This window comes from Metopolophium dirhodum, chromosome 1, assembly GCF_019925205.1.
Source record: "Metopolophium dirhodum isolate CAU chromosome 1, ASM1992520v1, whole genome shotgun sequence".
NCBI lineage: Eukaryota > Metazoa > Arthropoda > Insecta > Hemiptera > Aphididae > Metopolophium > Metopolophium dirhodum.
The window spans coordinates 119,492,770-119,498,769 of record NC_083560.1 but is presented as its reverse complement, the minus strand read 5'-3'; positions in this window follow the sequence as shown (position 1 = coordinate 119,498,769).

Below are 6,000 nucleotides of genomic sequence, written 5' to 3'. Positions count from 1 at the left end.
GTGCAGACTCTGTACTAAATCCTAATTTTACTAGAGATTCTATCTTATATTTATATAAAAACTATACGGATACAAATGTACACGGTAGAGTCCAGGAGGTGGATATTTGAAAGGAACCGGAGATGGACGTTGTTATTGCACAAACAACCCGAGTGAATGCTTGACACTTATTGGTACAAAGTTAATTAAGTTTTGCAGATATTCATAATCCGTTTGAATTGCACCGGCACTCACGGATTATTTTCATAGGTTGTTTTAGCACTATTGTGTAAAAAATGCTTTTTAAGTGCGCGATCAAACTCTAGGTACGTACATTGTACGTGGTTCTTGGAATCGTTGATGTAGTTAACCTTCCTGTTGTTGTTGTCCTATCGTGAGAATGTACTTAGAATATTAGTAATACTGTCGGTTTACTACAGTAGCTACACATTGAAACATGAATAAAATGAGAATACTGATTCTAACATTATAACTTTTAAATTGTATATTAAATATTAATGTTAAACTTTAAAATAGAAATAAATTACAAGATTTAGATAAAAAATGTTGATTTTTAAACATTCATAGAAATGACATCCTGATATTATATTAATAGTTTTTTTTTTTTTATCAAATGTTTATTAAACCATTAATATTAATACTTAACTATTAATGTTTTTAAATGATACATTTAATGTTTAAAATTACAAAATATTTATTGGGTAACACGGTGCACACGCAATAAGTAACAACACACTTTTTCGTACAAGCAGATAACTTCAGATGTACACAAATTTCTGATACGTAACTCATTATTGATTCTAAATCATTATAATTCTTGTTGTATAATTAATTTTTTAATTTAATAAATACTCATTGCTTAAAAATCGTCTGAGAATTCTATTTTAAATTTTTCACTTGACCAAGTTATCATTTGTTTCAAATTTCCCAAAAATATTTTAGGTGTATCATTTAAGAATATTAATGAACATTTATTGTACTTACATATTTTATCAACATTTAAAAATTAAATGCAATTCATTAAATATTAAATATAGACACGTAATTCATATAAAAAATATTTAATAATAACATGACACATAGGTATAATGAAAAAAGGTTGGATTAAAAACTGATTGTTGATTATTAAATTGAAAAAAACTGTTAATATTGTTTTCAAACAATAATACATTATAAATAAATACATCCATGTTTTATACGAGATTATTTTTGAAATATATCGATCATTTCTGACCAGTGATTGATGTTGATTTTTGGAATTAATAGTGAATTACAGAGTTGCAAATCAGCCATTTCAGGTATCAAAAATACTTTTTTCTTCATCGTTGTGACATTATTGCCGTTATCACAAAAGACTCTGGCAAGCGTCACTTTTCTATATACCTTAGTCCAAGGCTGGGCAAGTTAATGATTTTTTTAACTCAGTTAATATACACTTTTTGTTAATTTTTTATTAAGTTAATTTGTTTATACAACGCTAGCGTGCTTAAATTGTCCAACCCAAAACTAAATTATAGACTATAGTGTTTATACTTTATACAGTATTTCCATATAAGTAAGATTCGAATGATTTAAATTTTTAACTTTAAACAATTTACGATACATATTTTTTGACATGAAAACGAAATAGACTGAAATAGTGAAATATAATTATTAAAAACAAAATAAATTAACCTAACTTATACTTCTTTAAATGAAAAATTAACACGTTAATTAAAAAAGAAATCTAGTAAGTTAACAGTTAAGTTAAAAAATTAAAATTAAATGAACTTTTTAACTTAACTTTAACTTTTTAACTCGTTAATGCCCAGCCTTGCCTTAGTGTCTACACGTGTCAACAATAATTTCGTCTGGAGTCAGGGTTTATTTGATCGGTAAAAATATAATTAATATTTATTTTTATTTAATTACAATGAATGTTAACTACATTTTAATCAAATGTTATATAATTAATATATATATATATATTAATTTTATATAAAAATGACATAAAAATCCAAAAAAAAAATGCAAAATAAAAGTTACATTTTTTAATTTCTTGATGTATGAAATGAACTTTGTGCTTTGTTTTCGGACATTCAGAAAAAAATGCAATTTGCATTCAAATCCGTTCCCTAAATTAATATGTATTTGTTGTTTGATATATAACAATGAACATTTTGAGAAATGTGCAATTATAATTCCTAATAATTTAAATAACATAAAGATACATAATATCTTAACCAATACAATACATATAAACATGTACTTAAACATATAAATATGTATTTTTTTTTCTATTTTATTTAAGATTTCAAATACTTATTTTACCTCCTTTTAACCAACAACCAACATATTTACTTAGTTGTCCTATCTTTGAATTGTATGATATATTTATAGCTATTACTGTTCTCTTGTTTATAGGTAATCTTATTTATATAGTATGTACCACTGCAGGGTCTAGGCCCGTTTTATTCACATAATTATTTATTTAAACAAAAATTATTATTACAAGTATAATAAGCATAAAATTACCATGAGTTTATGTTATAATATTGTTTTTAATAAAACGTAATTAAGATATTATATATGTATACCTAATAAAAATAATATATAAAAAATAACATTATTATATTGTTATTAATATAATAATATTATTCAAATATAAAAAAAAATATATTCTCATTTCATTATAAATGTAATATTATTTTATTAGGGAGAAATTAAAATTACAATGTCATAATATTATAATTTTGCTATCTGGGATGGTCTCACCACAACTTACACTTATTGGCCGGGTTCATGTTAGAGCCTAGAGGACACCGGAAGTCGTCGTTGAAGTCTTTCATGTTGGAAAATGAGCCAATGATCCGGAAACGGGAGGGCGAATGTTTCATAAAGCCATATTTGCTCATAAAACGTACATATTCCATATACTCTCCTTGGCACACCACCTATTAGCAACGCCCAACCAGAACATCTACTGCGGCGTGTACTCTTGGAGCCCAGGCAGCCGCGGTTCAACACTGTGTCCTTTGAGCCACTCTCTGTACGCGTAGTAGGCTAGGTTCAAGCCTCCACTGTCTGCTATATTTTCGCCCAGCATTTGAGTGCCGTTCAACTATGGAAAATAAGTCGTTAGGTTAGAAACACGATAAAACAAATATCGAAATGTTCATTTTTATAGTTTGAATATCAATGTACAACTATTAACTGCAAATGTATTCTATCAATAAGAAAATTTGTGATTCAGTCTGATTCTGAAATTAGATCGACATTTCGAATTATAGCTGATACATACATATTTTATAATATTATACCTATTACCTATACTTATACTTGTATCGTATGAACGCCGTATGGTATGCTAAAATATTATGTATCTACTAAAACATTATGAGAATTGTTTTTTTTTTCAATAAAATGTTCTTTGTATTATTATACACCCGTTGTAACTTGTAATATGGAATATATAAATTGATTACTGTTTGGTGCAGAAGGCAGATGTGGCTGGTATATTTTTTTTACATAAGGGGATTAACAGTTCCATTCGAACACAAAATAAATATATATTTGAAGGGTACAGGGCAAAAACGGTAGTAGTCCATTTCTATACATTTTTCAGGAGAGCAAAAACAAAGTTTACAGACTTCTACCTATTTAATTATTAAACAAAAAATATGCTTTATGAACTTATATTTTATTAAAATGTATAAACTTCGAAAAGTTATTGAAATAAATTTAAAATTGTAATGATTATTATTAAAAAAAAATATATCAAAATAAAAAGCATGGACTTCAATCTTTTTTCACCGGTTAATCTGGATGATTGTTAATAAGAATATAAAATAATACAATATATTATACATACATTAATAATACACTTTCATTTCAAGTTATACAAAAACATTAAATTATTAAAACAATTTTTTTTTTCAATCTTCAGCTTCATCCATAGGAATGTTGTCGATGTATTCGTCTTCACTGTCTTGAATATTATCTTCGTCTGTCTTCAGATTTTCGTAGAACTTGCGTGATTCTTCTTTCATTAAGAATTGTTTTAAATGAAGTAAATCTTTATGCTTCGATTTTTTTATGGGAAGTTTGCCCTCATAAATTGTTTTCAAGGCATTGGTTTCAATGTTTCCCCTTGTGGGATTTTGACGTGTCTTTCTTCCTCGTTTGTTTTCTTTTGGGATTATCGTAGTGCTAGCATACATTCCACTGTAATTATCTTTGTGGAAGATAAGTGCACGGGACTCTTTACGAAATTCAATTACTCTGATAGGTCTTGTTTTGAGGTTACTTTTTTTGGAATAGTGTGATTGCAAGTGCTCCGTCCAGTTTTGGAATATTATATATTTTTCACAATCAATTACAGTGAAGGGCGAAGGTTTTGTTCTACTGGTTAACAAAACCTCTCGCCAGTCATCTGGTGTTTCGGTGTAGGAGTTACAATTTACCAAGCTCATATTTCGGTCACACTCCAAGTAAGAGTGGCCTCTAATTGGAAAAACCATTTTCACGAGATCAAAACAATCTTTTTGAGTAACAAGATAATGTAAAAATCTGAAAACTGTAATGTTTTTATTTTGTCCAGCGCAAGAATCACAAAATATAATTAACTGACGAACATGTACCGGAAGAATTTTGTATATAAAATTATGCAGCATGGAGCAAACGTCATCTACCCCTTTCTTGGCGACAGATTCGTCGTATGTGTAAAATATTGAGTTACCGTTTGAAAGAATATGTACGTTAAATGTAATAAAGTTTAGTTGCCGTCTATAGTACGCATCATTGGTAGTTATATTAGGAGTTGGCAAGTTTTTTTGATAGTCAATACTAATAGCTTCAAGTGTATCAGTTTTCATTGATTTTTTCCTATAAATTCTTTTGATTTTGTAAAATTGTTCAGCTTTTTTTAAATGTAAATTTTTTTCCAAATTTTTTTTATTTAACTCTTTTTCAATTTCATTATATGCAATTGGTGCTGACGAAGGGGTTGCATTTTTTAGTTTTTCCGTAAGATTGGCCACTTCTGCCTTTTGACAATCACACACACTGCATATATCCTTACGAGGATAACCGAAACTAATATTAAATTTTGTTTCGAAAATGTTACGAAATGATTCATAAGAAATTTTGCACTCAGGTTTTTTGTTTTCAAACATCGAGTGCAATTTTTTTATATTTAGAGTCTCAGGTAAATATGTTTTTTTTTAATCTTTTAAAGAATAATGTGACTTGCGACCTTTCAATGATTTTAGAAAATTATCTACTTCGTTAAGAGTTTCATCCGAAAGTTTTCTGGGACGATTTTTATGTTTTCCCCTGTTATCTATAGGTATGTTTCCTGTGGTTGATAACGATTCCCTGAGAGTTTGAACACGTTTCGCAGAAATACCATACAAGGACATAAATGCTTTTATACAGACAGGAATGTCTTTTAACTTGTCATCGCAAAAAACACGCACGTGGTAGGCATAACTAGCCAAATTATACTGGGCTTTGTCATCACTAAGTCGACTGCGTCTCCTCATAATTGGTAATACTGTAATAAGACCGCAAAGGTACTTACTCTGGTTATTGTAGTTCTCCAGACTGTTAAACTCTCTAATGATACGCTTCTTTTCTTCATCAGTTATATTTTCAAAACAACGATAACGTTTACATTTGCAGTCGGGTCCTAACTCATGTGTAGTAGCACGCAATTTTTTTAGAACATCCCGTTCTCTACCCATTTTAAGTCTTTTTTTAGATGTCCGTTGATCACTGTTAACATCATCATCAAAATCACTTAATTCACTGTCCATTATGAATAGTTAAAAAATAAACACAAGAACGTCAAGAACTAACTGCCGATTATAGCGAGAACATAGAAATAATGACGAAAATGTGAAAACTAATAATAATAATGCTATCTCGCAATATTATCGTATATTGTGTATTATACGAAACGCGTTACTGGGAAATACGTCATGTTACAATAATTTTGTTATTATTATAAATAACAAAATT